This window comes from Eurosta solidaginis, chromosome 4, assembly GCF_040869045.1.
Source record: "Eurosta solidaginis isolate ZX-2024a chromosome 4, ASM4086904v1, whole genome shotgun sequence".
Classification (NCBI taxonomy): Eukaryota; Metazoa; Arthropoda; class Insecta; order Diptera; family Tephritidae; genus Eurosta; species Eurosta solidaginis.
In genome coordinates this window covers 73,413,688-73,433,202 of record NC_090322.1, presented here as the reverse complement: position 1 = coordinate 73,433,202, position 19,515 = coordinate 73,413,688, and the positions used below count along the sequence as shown (strand labels likewise).

Below are 19,515 nucleotides of genomic sequence, written 5' to 3'. Positions count from 1 at the left end.
ACTGTGAAACGTCTATCTGGTACCGTTTTTTATCACAATAACCCACTTGGTGTAAAGTTTAGGTGTGAATAAATATTATTCCTTCGAAATTGGAAAGAAATTGTAATGAAAAAAGTAAGTTTTTTATATTTATAACTGCATTATAAATCCCAATAATGCTTTTGTGTGGGATAATAATATCCCAATATTTGTTTATACCTTTAGATGTGTACAAATTTTTGGCTCTTTTGGTATTATTGGGACTTAATCGTCCCACCTATAAATGTTAATAAATGTTATTGGGATTATATATCCCGGGATAACGGTAGGGATTCAGGTATGCCAAACATCTTATATTTTAGTCATATTAGAGGATTAGCTGTCGTAATGATGAAAACGCCGCCTGATTTCGAAAAAAAATCAGAGGTGAAAGGGTTAAGTTACAAGCTAGTTTGATTACGAGGACAACAACCCTACAAGACAGGTACCCGTTCCCTAATCGATTACTTAATCGTCACCAATAACTTGTTCACCAATTATCGTCTTAATGACTTTTATATTGCTGTCGTGAAAAAGGTAACGCATGCGCTCTCTCAAAATAGTGTACGTGTGACTCGCTTTCTCACTCTTACCTATTGTGTTTTCGACATTCCTTCTCGCTCGATGTTATTTACATTTATAAGTTACTTCATCAGTTATGTTTTCGTTATCGCTAACCAAAACATATGCAACAACAACAACACGGGTAACTGGCCTATCGGTTACCCGTATCGGTTACCTTCTGTCAAATCGCTTTTTCTATGAATGAAACGCGTCCTTTATGTTCAGATAATATTTAATTATAAATTATTCATATATACAATGTTTTTTTTACAATTTAAATTATTGCCTTATTACTCTAGCGAACTTTACATATGTGAATTTTTATATTTATAAACTATATAAATACATTAAAGTCTATCCATAGTCGTGCCCTTTCCGAAACCTTGTTTTGAAGTTCTTATTTTTCCTGCGCTGGTAGTGTTGCTCATCAGTTTGCGGTCATATTAGTTTGGTAGGTATAGTAACATCAGACGTAGGGAAATTAGGAAGCATGTCAGGAGTATTACCAGAATCCAAAGAAGCATGGTGATTCATTTCGTCACCTCCGTTTTCTTCCATATGCGGATTCATTCCATACTAGTCATTATAAATAGTTTGTAGATGCCACATAGGTGTAACCATACCCTCAAGATATTTCCGTTCAAATCTTGTGGTGTACAATGCGCAAACTTTTCATAAACATGTACACGTAAACTTGTATTTGTTCTAAATTATTCACCACATTCTAAACATAGAAAAGATGTATTAAGTGTTTGCGTAAATACCATTGTGATTACAATATAGACAAACATTCAATTCTAAACTTTTCTTTGCTACATCAATTGTTTCAGCGTGTTGTACACGTAAATGAAAATTCATACTTGAATGTATTTTCGTCTTCCAATCGCATAATTTACATTTTAAATAATAACTATTAGGCATATGAGAAATCTCATGGTCCAATAATTTGTTGAAGCTTGGTGTAGCTGCTTGAATATCACAAAATTTACATTTTGCACCACGTTCGTTATATTTAAATTGTAAATGTTCTGCTTTCTCGACACGATGCATAAAGTTGAGATGCTTTTTCCAACAATGTGCTGAATTTAATTGAAATACATACATTGGGTATTGTCTCATGATAAATTTTCCATAAATATACTGAGCCTCTTTATGTAGGCTCTTTTCTTAACATGTAATTCTGGTCGTACCGGATATGACAGTTTTGCTTCAGGTTATAATCCACACTCATACTATTTTCAGATTCTGTTTCATAATTTTCATCATTTTCAACATTGGACTTTGCATCAACATCATTATCATCATCGTCATTTTTTGATAACTCTGTTTTAAGCTTCATATTTATCAAAGGTTCATCTTCCTTAGTATTAGAATTAGAAACATTGTCATCTTCGGTTAAGTTTTTATCAAGTTTAGCTTTTTTCCTAGGTTTAAATTCTTTACTATCCGTACTAGAATTAATACCATCATCAACATTTTTCGTGGCCTGTTTGAGTTTTTAAATTTGCCATTGGTTCGCCTTTATCAGTATTAGAATCAGAATGGCCTTGGCCATCTTCACCGTGTTGCAAAGTAGGCGACATATGTTGGTGTTGATGTTTGCGCATATTGCGGATATGTTGGTGGTTCACTAGTCATTAATTGTTTAGAAGTTTCATCTTGTTGCGTTTGTTGTTGTTGTTGCTAGCTGATGATGTGGTGTTAACGTTTGTTGTACAATTTATTCGGGTGATTGCACATATTGTTGGTGTGTTATAGTGCTGGAAAACCTTCCGATATTGAAAGTCCTTGATTAGTGTAATCCACACGTAGAGAACTACTCCTGTGACCGCGTCCGCGGTAATTATTACATCTGAAGGCGCTTAAGTTACAGGCATAGCTGACATCGCTTATATAACAGGTTGACTCTAAAGTAAAAACCAAAACAAAATATTAGAATCAGTGTTTATGAATAACATATTTAAAATAAGCTCTTACAACAACGTGATCTGTGGCTACATCCCGGTGAAAGTAGTGTGGTGTTCCTCCTTGTATAAACGTAGATACTGGATGTGCTCAACCGTGCAGTTTTCTTCTAATTTGAGCAAATGTATGTTCTTACAGCCACAGCTGGAATATTTGGGATATTTCTATCCTCACATCGTCAAAATCAAATTACCTAGAATGAAAAAGAAACTCATATCAGTAAGAATAGATTAAAAGTTTTTAATATAAGCCGAAAAGTGTTCCATAAATAGGGCTCCACACATAGCTCTTTTCCAAAGAGAAATTTCAGATAACTAGAATCAGGACCTGGTAAAGTAACTTCAAACGCGATTTAGTCGCCACTACTTCGTATGCGCATTTCTCTACGCTCCCTTTCGGCATGCATCATCAATTTCGTCATTACTATAAAGGCCATCTTGCTCACAGCAATCCAACAATCTATTTGTCCGCAAATTCGTGGAACTAAATTTCTAATGGAAGGTTCCTCTCCAAAAACTCTGTTTACAGACAGTCTTTCGCCGTGAAAACGAGGGCAGTGAAATATTACATGTTCTGCGCTTTCCAATTCGGACGAATGTAGATATTCCTTCAAGCCACCGTGCCCGCTCAATATCTGTGTGAGATGGTAATTTAGTTTGCCGTGTTTTCGCTCGGTCCATTCCGCTATATTCCGGACTAGCATGAAGGTTCAGCGCTCTTTTCTCGAATCTTCCCGCCGTTCTTGCCACCTAACTATTGTTCGTGACCTTGCGCTTTTCTTAGCATCTTCAGATGGTCGGCTGAATCCAATGCCATACAGATCGGCCATTTCACCTGAGAGTAGATCTACTGGGATTTTCCTGGATAAAACATGGATCGCGTCGTCGGAACAGCACACGCTATTCGTATAGCAGTAATGCGGTAGGCTGCTAGTATATCTTTTTGGTGGACCATTTTAGACCTGTGCCATACTGGTGCTGCATATAATATTATAGAGCTGGTTACGTTGGATAATCGCTGACGGGTAGCTTCGCTTGAGCCGCCGATGTTGGGCATTATTCGCGTTAGGGTTCCACTAACTCTAGAAACTTTGTCCCCACCGCCCTGAAGTGCTCCCTAAAAGTTAGTTTTGAGTCAATGATTACTCCTTGATATTTCAAGGAGGGCTTTGAATTTATTTGAAAATCTCCTATGGTTAGGACCAACTCATCCACAGTCCGCTTTGAGCTCATCAGAACCACTTCTGTCTTATTGCTAGCCATCTCCAGCCCCGTGTTCGTCAACCATTCCGTCCATCTTTGTCCCCACCGCCCTGAAGTGCTCCCTAAAAGTTAGTTTTGAGTCAATGATTACTCCTTGATATTTCAAGGAGGGCTTTGAATTTATTTGAAAATCTCCTATGGTTAGGACCAACTCATCCACAGTCCGCTTTGAGCTCATCAGAACCACTTCTGTCTTATTGCTAGCCATCTCCAGCCCCGTGTTCGTCAACCATTCCGTTATTCTTCCCATGGCGTCATTACATAATGCTTGGAGCATATCAAGTTTCTTGGCCACTGCTACTACGACAATATCATCTGCATAGCCGACAATTTCCGTGCCTCCGGGAAGGTCGATTTGTAGCACCCCGCCATACACCGCATTCCAAAGAGTTGGACCTAGAACAGATCTAATCTATCTATCTATCAAATTATTCGGAGCAGGTACGGAACTTGTCTTGGGACACCCAAAGTGCACCCACGCTTCTCATGGCTCCAGCGGGTTAGCGGCTTCCTAGAACTTAAGCCACTTGCTGCTTCTAGATCTGACATCTGTCAGCTGGAGTCTTAGCCCGGCAAGCGCAGGTCACGAGCACAGAATGAAATCGATCGTTTCCTCCTCCAACTCGCACTTCCTACATCTGCTATCACTGACCAAGCCTAATGCGTTCGAAATAAAGTCAGCACTTGTCCTTCAGTGCGTAGAAAAGCTCAATCAATTAGGAGCACACAACGTATTACTGTTGGCCTGGGTCCTAGGCCACAGGGGAGTGGAGGGCAATGAGCAGGCGGGCTCCATGTTTAATTTGTTGCGTCTCTCCCACAAATTGTCAACCCCCCAGCAGATCCTTGCAGCGGGTCTGCGCCATACACTCCTCTTCCGGGAAGGTATCGACCCCAATCCGGGTCCTTCTCCTGACCCCAGTACTGAGAAATGGGTTTGCTGCGTTTGCCGGAAAAGAATCTTTTTAGGACGGTCATATATATAAGGGCCTGAAATATTTCAATGAACTTCCTAATCACATAAATGGTAGTAATAACTTCAATACTTTTAAAAAAAGTTAATTGGAGCATTGTAAAACCCTTCCAATAAGATAGTTTTTTTTTCTTTTATTTTTTTACATGATATACCGATACTGGAGCGCGAAAAGGGAATGGTAATAATGGTAGCAGCAAAATACAATGCATCCGGCCCTAAGGAAAAGAAAATCGGTCGCCACCTGTAACTCCAGACAGTTCCAACAACTAATTTCGCTGGAATTCGGTATTTCCAGCTGGTATTTACTGTTGCTGATCGGAATCATTCACATTCCGACAGCATAAATATAACAATAAAATTATATAATGTGTAACAAAAATAACGAAAATAAGGCCAAATAAAAGTTGGAGCAAGGGGGATTGGAAACACGTCCTTTTCAACCTCCCATTATATGTTGAGCTGTGCTAATCGGAATCTTCATGCATTCCGACAGCGTCTTTACTAAACAAAGTTGAGGGGTGATTGGATACACTTATTTTCAATTTCCAACATCCAAAGACATGTTTAGCTGCATTGATCGGATACTAATACATTCCGAAAGCTTAAAATACACACATAATTGAAAAATATAAGTTCCAAATTTTGTTGCCTTAAGCTGGGAGCACTGGAGGATTGAAAACGCGTCCTTTCCGACCTTCCTTAAATGACTGGCTCCCAGACTCGTCCCTTTGTCACGCTAGTAAATATGCTGATCGGAATCACATGGCATTCCAACAGCATATTCAATAGTAATAAGTGATTATAACAATGAATTGCACTTAGTAGTTTAAGTTTTAGGCCTAAACAGCCGTAATAATAAATAAATGAAATTAAAAAAATAAATACTCTTGTCAGTGTTTCACGTGCAAGGGATGGTTGCATCGGACAGGTTGCTGTGGGCTAGATTCCTCGTAACTTTTATAAATCTTTTGTGGCTCTTGTTGTTCACGGCCTCATTACATTATGAGGAAATACGGCACCTGAGAACACAGCCGTATGAAGCTAAAAAACACAAGCATGTCTTCAGTGAACTCCACAAACAGGCGTCGGAACTCTATGCCGGTGATTCCTGTACTCAAAGAACAAAACTAGCAGAGGAGGAACGCACTCTCCCTAGGGAAACGAGAGTAGTCACTCTAGCTCAACTTCGAGCTGGATAACGTAACAGGTTAAACTCTTACCTATCCAGAATCAACCCCAACATACAAAACATTGTCCTGCTTGTAATGTGTCCCCACATGACACCAACCATCTCTTTAACTGTATTGTGGAACCAACGCCTCTAACACTCCTCCCATTATGGTCCACCCCTGTTGAAACAGAAAGTTTCCTTGGACTCCCGTTAGAAGATATTGATGACAATTTGTGATCGGTCGCAACTATTGGATGGGACGAAGCACTGCTATAACAACAACAGCAGGCGGACAACACGGAAAGAGAGGCAGCAACTGTGTGACCTATCGATCCCGAGCCGTTCCTGCCAGTTGGTCCACAGGGGCATTTATTAGCAAAAAGGAGGGAAAAGAGAGAACACTGGCGCAATATGCCAGACCTGAGTCAATCTAAGTTACTGTTAGGGGGTTACAGCACAACTCGATATGGGGCATTAATAGGCCTCTCAAAAAGATAACCTAAGAACCCCAACGGCTATTCTTACAAGACACTGTAGACTGAACAGTCACATGCAAAAGCTGGGTATAGTATCGAACAACACATACCGATTTTGTGATGGATCAGCAGAAGGTGGACCATATCCTTCTAGATTGCGGCGCAATTTCAAGACGTAGGGCTAAGTTTATGGGCTCACCATGGCCAGAGCATTCCCACATTTAATCCCTCAAGCAAAGAACACTGCTGGGGTTCATCAAGGAAGTCGGCTAGGATCAGGTGCTGTGAAGGAGATGTGCAAGTCACTGTGCAATCCTCAATAAATGATCTATCTATCTACGTTCCGGTAACAAGCACCATTGTGGTACTAGCCCCACCATCTCGGGAACTATTGATATGACTACATTAAACCTTCTAGGGATTGAATATTAATAATGCCGGCAATGCGAAAGTCTGCTAAAATGCACCATTCTCCATGTAATGCTCGATATATAACTTTCCACGTTTTGAAACAGTGATGAAAAGAGCAAAATTTACAATAATTTTAACTGGCTGTGGGTAGTAAGGTGTTGATGTCCTCTCTTAACGCAATGTAATGACAACTGCGATGCCGGGAAAATGACAAAAATCTTGCAAATCTACTGATAATAATTAATTTTTCCTCCCCTTCTATGCAGTTCTATGCATACATACATATGCATTTTTCTCTCCAAATGCTAATTAAAAAAATTAATTGGTTTTCACATGAACTTCGAACTCTGTCGCATTTGCATTCTTCAGTTGATTATCAACAAAAGCATGACAAATTATCACTAAAAAATTCATACATATTGCTTATATATTTAATATGGTAGCCAATTTACTTACCCTTTCTGGTGCGATGATTCCTGGAAAATCGGGCCTGACTAGACGCGATTTTTTTGCCTTAAGAGAGCGTGCTTAACGCGAACCCTATCATGTTATGGCACAACTTTGGTGATGCAAAAAATCAAAGACATTTCTGCTTCTAATGCTTCTAGGATAGCAGCAGCAGATCCCGGTGGCACCACATAAATAACAGTTGCATGCCGATCAGTTGCCTTTTTTGCTCCGGCTACCTATTCAATTTTAATTCACATTACATTATCTACTATTGCAATTTTTAATCACTACAAATCAATATAAATTACCGAAGCAAATACTGGCAAACCAAGATGCGTAGTTCCACCCTTTTTTAGGGAAATACATCCAACCAGTTTGGTACCGTATTCCAAAGCATGTTGCTTGTAAAGTACCTTGTTTTTGTAGATTTCCTTTGATTTTGGCATATTCTGAGCTGAATCGCAACCCGGCGGAGATGCTATCTATTAGAATAATATAACATTTTTTTTATTATTTAAAAATGCACATACGTATGAATGAAAATCAGAAAGTAAATAATGTTGTTGTTGTTGTAGCGATAAGGACACTCCCCGTTATCGACTTTGGTGGTCCTTTGCCGGATGCAGATCGGGTACGTTCCGGGAACCATTAAGATACTAGCCCGACCATATCGGGAGCGATTTAGTTGACATAAAACCTTGTAGGCCATCCCGTCGATTCTATACAACTTAATATGGTAACGATTAAAAAGACGGTGCACCACCCAATTTTTATCAAAAATTATCAAACGTGGAATCAAAAGGCGCGCCTCGAGCTCCGTTTATATTATTATTTGATATTTTTAAATTAGGTGGTGTACCGTCTTGTAAAACTTTACCCTTAATATTATTTTGGGCGAAGGCCGCCAACGCAAAAAGATGGTCTCTGCAGCAATATTCTTAATTTCCGTCACATGTCACTACTCAAATTAACTTAATGTTATTTTGGGCGAAGGTCGCCAACGCAAAAAGGTGTTCTCTGCAACAAAATTTTTAATTTCCGTCACATGTCACAACTAAAAGCACAAGATATTTTTCGTTGTAAACAATATATATTTTTTTTGCGTTTCAATGTTTTCCGGAATAATTAATGAACTGTCATTTCGATGACAGCATGAAACGTCGATGTGTTAGTGGAGAGCGAAAAAAGCTTTGAATGTGTGGGTGAACTGGTTACCTCCGTCTTGTAGGGAAGTAAACAACTGCACATCATCAGCGTAGATATGAACATTACAATACTTAAGGACATCGGGTAAGTCATTGATAAAAAAATAAAAAAAAAAAAAAGTCATTGATATACAGAACAAATAACAGAGGACCCAGGATAGAGCCTTAAGGGACGCCTCTTAAGACATGTAGGAAGTCAGACTTTTCACCATCTATACAAACTGCTTGAGTCCTATCACCAAGATATGATCTTATAAGGGCAACTGCATGACAAGAGAAGTTAAATAAGTTTTCCAGCTTCCTACATGGCAGAGTGTGGTCTACAGAACCAAAAGCTTTAGAGTGGTCAAGAAGTGTTAAGAAGGCAATGTAACTTTCCTCCACTCGCTCACGAATTTCTTCTGTCACAGATAATAGTGCCGTTGTACAGCTCCGCTTTGACCTGAAACCGAACTGACTGTCTGACAGGAGCTTGTATTCGTGTACATATGATACGATTTGCCCATATAGAATACTTTCAACGACCTTTGAGAGGAAAGGGAGTATGGCTATTGGTCGATACTCATTATTTTGTTTACGGATTTGAATAACTTTTGCAGCTTTCCAGTATATTGGGAAGATACCGGTCGTCAAAATTGAGTTGACCAAGTAAGTAATGTGGGGAAGGATTTTGGGAAGAATGACTGTGATCCTGATATTTATCTGGTTCAATTTCTGATCCGTATACAGTGCGCGGACTTTAAAAAGAGAATGAAAAATTAAAATAGTGGTAGAAGTTGGTAGATTTTTTTTCCAAGAAAACAATAGCTACAGTTTATATTTGTACAAAACCATTCATAATTTATTGTAAAACAAATAGAGCACATTTCACGGAAATGACACTTTAGAAAAACATGTAAACAGGTAAGGACGGGACTGTCTTCGGCTGTGAATGGGGATGAAGAATATTCTTATCCCGTTCGTAATCTCCAAATAATCGGATGCATAAGATAAGAAATATATAGTGAACAGATGTACATACCTAAACGATTTTTAAGATAAATATAAAGTAAACAAGTAAGGAATGTTAAGTTCGGGTGTAACCGAACATTACATACTCAGTTGAGAGCTATGGTGACAACATAAGGGAAAATACCCATGTAGGAAAATGAACCGAGGGAAATCCTGGAATGTGTTTGTATGACATGTGTATCAAACGAAAGGCATTAAAGAGTATTTTATGAAGGAGTGGGCCATAGTTCTATAGGTGGACGCCATTTAGGGATATAGCCATAAAGGTGGATCAGGGTTGACTCTAGAATGCGTTTGTACGATATGGGTATCAAATGAAAGGTTTTAATGATTATTTTAAAAGGGAGTCCTCGTTAGTTCCATAGGTGGACGCCGTTTCGAGATATCGCCATGAAGTTGGACCAGGGGTGACCCTAGAATTTGTTTGTATAATATGGGTATCAAAAGAAAGGTGTTAATGAGTATTTTAAAAGGGAGTAATCCTTAGGTGGACGCCGTTTCGAGATAACGCCATAAAGGTGGACCAGGGGTGACCCTAGAATTTGTTTGTACAATATGGGTATCAAAAGAAAGGTGTTAATGAGTATTATAAAAGGTAGTGATGCTTAGTTCCACAGGTGGACGCCGTTTCGAGATATCGCCATAAAGGTGGACCAGGTGTGACCCTGGAATTTGTTTGTACGATATGGGTATCAAATTAAAGGTATTAAGGAGGGTTTTAAACGGGAGTGGTGGTAGTTGTGTAGGTGGTCGCCTTTTCGAGATATCGCCATAAAAGTGGACCAGGGGTGACTCTAGAATGCGTTTGTACGATATGGGTATCAAATGAAAGGTGTTAATGAGTATTTTAAAACGGAGTAATCCTTAGTTCCATAGGTGGACGCCGTTTCGAGATATCGCCATAAAGGTGGACCAGGGGTGACCCTAGAATTTGTTTGTACAATATGGGTATCAAAAGAAAGGTGTTAATGAGTATTTTAAAAGGGAGTGATGCTTAGTTCCACAGGTGGACGCCGTTTCGGGATATCGCCATAAAGGTGGACCAGGTGTGACCCTAGAATGCGTTTGTACAATATGGGTATCAAACGAAAGATGTTAATGAGTATTTTAAAACGGAGTCATCCTTAGTTCCATAGGTGGACGTTGTTTCGAGATATCGCCGTAAAGGTGGACCAGGGGTGACCCTAGAATTTGTTTGTACAATATGGGTATCAAAAGAAAGGTGTTAATGAGTATTTTAAAAGGGAGTGATGCTTAGTTCCACAGGTGGACGCCGTTTCGAGATATCGCCATAAAGGTGGACCAGGGGTGACCCTAGAATTTGTTTGTACAATATGGGTATCAAAAGAAAGGTGTTAATGAGTATTTTAAAAGGGAGTAATCCTTAGTTCCATAGGTGGACGCCGTTTCGAGATATCGCCACAAAGGTGGACCAGGGGTGACCCTAGAATTTGTTTGTACAATATGGGCATCAAACGAATGGTGTTAATGAGTACTTTAAAAGGGAGTGGGCCTTAGTTCTATAGGTGGACGCCGTTTCGAAATATCGCCATAAAGGTGGACCAGGGGTGACTCTAGAATGTGTTTGTACGATATGGGTATCAAATTAAAGGTATTAATGAGGGTTTTAAAAGGGAGTGGTGGTTGTTGTATAGGTGGTCGCCTTTTCGAGATATCGCCATAAAGGTGGACCAGGGGTGACTCTAGAATGCGTTTGTACGATATGGGTATCAAATGAAAGGTGTTAATGAGTATTTTAAAAGCGAGTAATCCTTAGTTCCATATGTGGACGCCGTTTCGGGATATCGCCATAAAGGTGGACCAGGGGTGACCCTAGAATTTGTTTGTACAATATGGGTATCAAAAGAAAGGTGTTAATGAGTATTTTAAAAGGGAGTAATCCTTAGTTCCATACGTGGACGCCGTTTCGAGATATGGCCATAAAGGTGGACCAGGGGTGACCCTAGAATTTGTTTGTACAATATGGGCATCAAACGAAAGGTGTTAATGAGTATTTTAAAAGGGAGTGGGCCTTAGTTCTATAGGTGGACGCCGTTTCGAAATATCCCCATAAAGGTGGACCAAGGGTGACTCTAGAATGTGTTTGTAAGATATGGGTATCAAATTAAGGGTATTAATGAGAGTTTTAAAAGGGAGTGGTGGTAGTTGTATATGTGAAGGCGTTTTCCAGATATCGACCAAAATGTGGACCAGGGTGACCCAGAACATCATCTGTTGGATACCGCTAATTTATTTATATATTTAATACCTGCCAAGATTTTAAGGGTTTTTTATTTCGCCCTGCAGAGCTTTTTCATTTTCTTCTACTTAATATGGTAGGTGTCACAATCATTTTATAAAGTTTTTTCTAAAGTTATGTTTCGCGTCAATAAACCAATCCAATTACCTCACCATGTTTCATCCCTTTTTTCATATTTGGTATAGAATTATGGCATTTTTTTCATTTTTCGTAATTTTCGATATCGAAAACAATTGTCGGATTTCGTTCATTTTTCATACCAAGATAAATTGAGTTCAAGTAAGTACGTGAACTAAGTTCATTAAAGATATGTCGATTTTTGCTCAAGTTATCGTGTTAACGGCCATGCGGAAGGACAGACGAACGACTGTGTATAAAAACTCGGCGTGGCATCAACCGATTTCGCCCGTTTTCACAGAAAACAGTTAACATCATAAAATCTATGCCCCTACCAAATTTCAAAAGGATTGGTTAATTTTTGTTCGACTTATGGCGTTAAAAGTATCCTAGACAAATTAAATGAAAAAGGGCGGAGCCACGCCCATTTTGAAATTTTCTTTTATTTTTGTATTTTGTTGCACCATATCATTACTGGAGTTGAATGTTGACATAATTTACTTATATACTGTAAAGATATTAAATTTTTTGTTAAAATTTTACTTAAAAAAAATTTTTTTTTTAAAGTGGGCGTGGTCCTTCTCCGATTTTGCTAATTTTTATTAGGCGTACATATAGTAATAGGAGTAACGTCCCTGCCAAATTTCATAATGATATCTTCAACGACTGACAAATTACAGCTTGCAACAATTTTAAATTACCTTCTTTTAAAAGTGGGCGGTGCCACGCCCGTTGTCCAAAATTTTACTAATTTTCTATTCTGCGTCATAAATTCAACTCATCTACCAAGTTTCGTCGCTTTATCTGTGTTTGGTAATGAATTATCGCAAGTGGGCGTGGTTATAGTCCGATATCGTTAATTTTAAATAGCGATCTGAGATGAGTGCGCAGGATTCTACATACCAAATTTCAGCAAGATACCTCAAAATTTACTCAAGTTATCGTGTTAACGGGCGGACGGACGGACGGCCGGACATGGCTCAATCAAATTTTTTTCGATCCTGATTATTTTGATATATGGAAGTCTATATCTATCTCGATTTCTTTATATATGTACAACCAACCGTTATATTGAGCTCTGCTCAACTGAGTATAAAAATGGCAAAAAACCTTCTTATCTGACCGATCGGTTGCATGGGATATATATTATATATAGCTCCGATCGAAATGATTTTTACAGAAAATCTTCTATGATATATTAGTATATATATCACCATGTTCCACGTTTTTATATTTGAAACTAAGGGAGAAATGGCCAAAAATCTTTCCATCTGAACGATCGATTGTATGGGATAGGTATATACTATATACATATAACTCCGATCAAAGCGATTTTTTCAGAAAATATTCTACGATATATTAGAATAAATATCACCAAGTTTAACGTTTTTATATTGAAAATTAAGGGAGAAATGGCTAAAAATCTTTCTATCTGAACGATCGGTTGTATGGGATGTATATTATATATAGCCCCGATCGAAATGATTTTTTCACAAAATCTTCTATGATATATTAGAATAATTATCACAAAGTGTAACGTTTTTATATTGGAAATTAAGGGAGAAATTGCCAAAAATCTTTCTATATGAACGATCGGTTGTATGGGATATATACTATATATAGCTCCGATCAAAGTGATATTCTCAGAAAATCCTCTATGATATATTGAAATATATATCACCGAGTTTCACGTTTATACTTTCTAAATTAAGGGAGAAATGGCCAAAAATCTTTCTATCTGATCGATCGGTTGTATGGGATATAACTATATATAGCTCCGATCAAAGTGATTTTTTCAGGATATCTTCTATGATATATTAGAATATATATCACCGAGTCTCACGTTATACTTTCTAAATTGCGGCAGGAATGACCAAAATCGTCTTATCTGAACGATCGGTTGTATGGGAGATATATGTTATAGTGGTCCGATCCTACCGGAACAGACAAATGTCTAATATAATACAAAAATACATCTTTTGGCCAAATTTCATTGAGATATCTCAAAATTTGAGGAACTAGTTTGCGTTCAAACAGACAGACGGACGGACGGACAGACGGACATGGCTATATCAATTCAGTTCGTCGCCCTGATCAATTCGGTATACTTAATGGTGAGTCTATGTTCTATATTTCTCAACGTTACAAACATTGGACCAAACTTAATATACCATTTCATGTTCATGAAAGGTATAAAAATGTGGCTCACTATGCAAAACATAAAATTTTATAGGAAATATCCTAGACGTAATCATAAGGAAAGAAGTTTCAATCTAATGTACATGGACATATGTTAATAAAATTATTTGGGATATAACAACCTTTGGTTAGGCAACTGATCATGATGATGAATGACAACTTAGAGGATCGCTCCAGTTGGAAGTGAAGCTATCAACCTAAGTAGTATTACACATACATATTGTTTGAGCATATTGTTTTGTCGTAAAACAATACGTACTCCCTCGCAATGTATTCATCGGATACATCTATAAACACGATAATTTGTAGGTGGGTATGTATGTACCCATATTCCTAGATAAGCGCTCACGATATACCGTTACATCCAGCAATGAACTTGTATGTACAAAATAATCAGTGCTTGCCATAACGTTATCCAAAATAGTGGAGATGTTTAGTTTGGATATAACAAAATTGGCTAGACTTAAGGATGAAACCATAAAGAATCGTTGCTAAATGAAAGCTTTTGGATGCCAACCTATGAATCCCACTTTTTTTTTACATATTGTCGGACAATTAGAAAAACAGCCGTTTTCGATCCCACATTATTTTATATAATGAGTGTAGTAAAATATGCACATGTGTGTATGCTTACCGGATAATATGTTTAGATCAACGCTCATATACCATTCGCCCTAATGTTGCATGTATATATTCGCATCGGTAAGCGCTTACGATTTACTATTGCATCCTAAAATGTACTTTTATGTAGAAATTATCCCGTGCATGCAACAAACGTGATTTTTTTTTCAACAAAGCGGAAAAATAATCAGAAATAATCAAAGAAAATCATAAAAAATAAAAAAAAAATTTAAAATAATCAAAAAAAAATCAAAAATAATCAAAAGTAATCAAAATGATTAATTTTGATTATTTTCGATTTTTTTTTATAATCGGAAAAAATCATGCATTTTTTTTAATTTTTGTCTAATGGTAATCAATTAGTAATTGCTTTTTTCAGGAAACAATTGAAATAATCATTGGCCATTAAAATAGGCATCAATATAAAATATAATCAATATAAAATGTAATAAAATTAGCCATAATAAAATAAAATAAAATTAAATTAAAGATAAATAAAGTAAAACAAAATATAATAAAATAAAGTATAAAATAAAAGGAAATGAAATAAAATAAAATAAAACAAAATATAATAAAATATTATATACAAAAAAATGAAATGAAATAAAATAAAGTAAAATTAAATTAAATTAAATAAAATATTAAATAATATTAAATAAGTATTAAAAATAAATTCAATTTGTTAAAATAAAGTTAAATAGAATTAAATTAAATAAAATAAAAAACATTAACGGCTATTTTTTTAACAAGGATTTAAATTTAAGACACGGCTTAACGGTGAGGAATTAACCGTTAGAGCTTGGTTAATTTTGTTAAAGCATTAAAAACTTCATTAAAATATATCTCAGTTTCGTGCTAAATCATTGTTTAGCAAGGATAAACCGAGTCGTAAATTTACTTTGTCAACAAATCGGGCGTAAATAAATTAAAACCAGAATAAAGTATTATTAAATTAAATTAAATTTGTTACCCGAGTTAGGTTGTGATGACTCGTCGTGTTCATCACTACTTTTTCTTTTGTTGATTTCGCTGTCAAAAAGAAACTCCGGATGTATCCCAACCCTTTGCTAGAGTATGTCGTCAAGATCGCTATAGAAAGAAGTTAATTAATATGATTACCTCTTTGAGCTGTTTCAAGCTTACTTTTGGTAAGGGAAATTTGCCTATTCCGCCCTGTTTTTGAATTGTTATACTGGACTTTTTTATACCGGCGCTCCAAAGCGAAAAATTTTGCCTCTACTTGTACCCACGTAAACGGATAACCCATTTCCTGTAATTCGTGGCTAATTTGGCTCCACATATGCCTCATACTTTTAATTTTCGCGGTTTTTCCCACATTCGGCTGCAGTTCCTTTAGTTTCGATATAAGGAATTTCGTTGGCGCGTCAAGCCCCACTACCTTTTTCATCGGCGTCTCGCTACTACATCCAGCGGCATGGTATAACATTTCACTGTTCTCATCCACCAGCGACATGGTCAGGAGTACGTTGATGCCGAACAAAATCACCATCATCCTGAGTTGGGTTCATTTCGGTCTCTTGGGATTCGGAAAATACTATTTCCTCCTAGAAATGACTTCCAGCTGCTTTTTCGGCAACTTTTTGTCTATAAGTGTCATCTATAAATATAAATAATTTAACTATAAATTGGCAAATATAGGACATGTATGTATATATCTGCTTACCCATTTGAACCTTCTGGAATGTGCCTGGAGAACATTGTACATTTAGTTTTCCCTTGTTTTCCATTTTTTAAAAAAATTTTATCGTAGGAACTAAACACACAAAAATGCAAAAATCGAATGTCAAAACAGACAGACGTTTTAGTTACAGCTGTTTTGCTGCAAGTTTTTACAAATTTCTGTTCGGTGGAAAATTTTCACATTTGAGATTTAGAGAGATTTTTACACAATTCTCTCTTTACTGATGTTACTTGCAAGTTTTCTTGCCGAACACACCTTATATGATACTTGCTTTTTTCCTGTATTTCGAGCTTGAAATACTGACGAAAATTTACGTCTAATTACCACGACAATTTTCCAATCTACCAAATATACTGCCACAAAATAACCGACTTCGGAATGTTATCGTTTACTTAAATTTTTTTTTTATTTTCGTTCAAAATCATTTCGTTCACAAAAAAATTTAAGAAAATAGCGCAGGAAAATATTTGCGTGCTCATTTACTACATTTATTTCGTAAACAAATTTATTTCTTGTCTGAATTTGTGCACAAATTTTTCAAAATTGGTTAGTGTCACCTCCTAAAGTTATTTGGGTGTGCTCGGCAAATACATAAATACATGGTTCAATTATGTACAGGTTGGCTCATCTCATCAGCTGATTTTATTTATGTCATTGCATGGTCGAAGAGATTGTCAAAAGGACATGGCAAACTCAAAATGAAACCAAACATTGGCAACATTTTACTTACACATACAAAAACTGCTCAGTTCTATGTTTCCATTCCATACCATTCGCACAAACACCAATACACAGATTTTTACAATTTGAACAGACATATTTTGTTGCTTTACAGATGAGCCAACCTGTATATAGTTGAACCATGACATAAATACGTTTAGCTAATGATCGCAGTATTTGGTTTCAATGCGAACATATTGAAATGTTGGTAGATTTTTGGGCTTTAGTGGTAGAAAATGGAAATGGGTCAAAAAGTTGGTAGATCTACCAATAAAGTGGTAAAGTCCGTGCACTGTCCGTATAGCAGTTTTGTTCGTTTTGTATTCTGTAGTAGACTTTTTGACAACTAACCACTTTTGAGTTGGTAGCACTGAAATAAATATATGTACATATGTATACATAAAAGATTTCGCCATATTGAAAAGCAAAAACACGGAAAAGTAAACAACTTAAAAAAATGCAAGGAAAATAGTTTGTTTACGTGCGAAACTATTTAAATGTCACTAAAATAAATTTCACTTTTAGGGAAAAGAAAATGTGGACCAGGGAAGAGACTAAAGCGTTCCTAAGTGCATATATAGCGAGAAAATATGAAATTCTCCATGCACGCAAGAGGAAATTTGGGATGCAGAATGTGCCGCTAGATTTGGAGAGTCAAGGTGTTTTGGTAAGTTTAAAATATGTTTAAAATATGGTTCAATTTGATAAAAACATTTTATTTTGTACAATTTTACAGAGCCAACCCACGACTGTCGACATGCTAGTATCCAAATTAAAAAATCTGGTGAAGGCGTATAAACAGAGCAGAGACAACAATAGAAGAACCGGCGCTACTCCTTGCAATGCGCCATATTAGGATCTTCTGGACGAGATATTTGGAGATAGTCCTGTGATTTCCAACAAGCACTCTATAAATTTGTATGGAAAGCCTTTGAGCCCTAATGAAACCTCAAGTTCGGATTCCAGCAGTTCGCAACCAACACCACGAAATTCGCAGCAAACACCAAGCACTTCGCAGACTACGTCAACTATTTCGGAGATAATGCCAATCACTTCAAGCGTTGATTCTTCAAGTTTGCAGCCAACAAATGGTAGCAGACACCGACCCAATTTTAAACAAAAAATTTCGGCCATGAAGTTACAACAGAAAAAGGAAGCTGCTGAAAAAAACTGAAACTGCTGGAGTATTACACCAAGAAGAAGCTGGAGAAAATGGACAGGCGCAGCAGCTTAAGCAGAAACGCCATGAAGAAAAAATGGCCATGTTAAAAGCTTTCATGGATTCGAGAAAGATGTGACCGTGTTTATGGTGAATGTATTTTTTTGTGTGATATTTTTTTTAATAGAGAAATTAATTTTTTAGTTAACATGTAAATATATGATATTTTATTATTATTATTATTATTTATTTATTACGGCCAGAAGCCTTATTCGTAAATTAGAATATATTACAGTTTTTTATCTTATAGCTAAGGTTTTACAATATTCATACAATTTTGTTTTAAATACTGTTATTTGGTTCCAACTTTTTATATCCATAGGCAGATAATTGTTACTTTTCAGACCCTTGTAGAAAATGTTCTGTTGATCAAATTCAGTTCTAAAAAACGGCAATTTGGAATTATGTTTGTTCCTCGTATTTATGTTGTGAGTTTGCTCAACTAATGCTATATTTTTATTTAGATACTCAGGTACATTTCCATGTTTGATATTAAATATGAATTTCAAGGAGTGGAAAAAAATCTTTTGTTTCACACTTAACCAGTCTAAAGTCATCAACATGTCAGCCGTTCGTGTATCTCTAGGTTTCTGAAGAATAAATCTCGTGCTCCTATTTTGAAGCTTTTGGAGCTTGTCTACTTCTTTATCCGATATTATGAATAGAATGGACGGGCAGTACACGAAGTTCGGTTATATAATTGATTTATATAAAATTATTTTGTACTTTTTTTTTAAGAATTTAGTTGTTCTCTGCATGACTCTTATTTTATTTGCAACTTTTTTAATTGTATAATTTATATGATCTTCAAATTTGAGTTTATTATCAATTATTATTCCTAAGTATTTTATACTGTTAACTCTTTTTATGATTTCATCATTTATTTTTAGCTCGGCTATATCATCCTCATTGATATTCCTCCTTGTTATTATCAGATATTTAGTTTCAGTCAATTACCACACAACCATTTATACAAGTTATTTAGTTCATGTTGCATTTTGGCCAGTGCAGTATTAATATTATTTTCACTTATTATAATTAATGCATCATCCGCAAAAAGTCTAATTTCACAACCTTCGATAGCATTGACTGTGCCATTTATGTATACAAGAAATAATATAGGTGCCAATACTGAGCCTTGAGGTAACCCTATGGGTACCTCTAATTC

General features: G+C 36.5%; 2 long non-coding RNA genes across 2 annotated transcripts; one reads left to right on the top strand and one right to left on the bottom strand.

Moving 5' to 3' along the window:
- Positions 1-881: 881 nt before the first annotated feature.
- LOC137249972 (uncharacterized) lies at positions 882-8,617 on the bottom strand. Its single transcript, XR_010952661.1, has 5 exons — positions 8,171-8,617; positions 7,602-7,775; positions 7,300-7,529; positions 2,560-2,740; positions 882-2,489 (listed from the first exon to the last, which is right to left on the bottom strand). It is a non-coding gene; the product is annotated as an uncharacterized lncRNA (long non-coding RNA).
- LOC137249975 (uncharacterized) lies at positions 8,508-18,685 on the top strand. The gene is made up of 3 exons (XR_010952668.1): positions 8,508-8,583; positions 17,654-17,795; positions 17,865-18,685. It is a non-coding gene; the product is annotated as an uncharacterized lncRNA (long non-coding RNA).
- Positions 18,686-19,515: the final 830 nt, after the last annotated feature.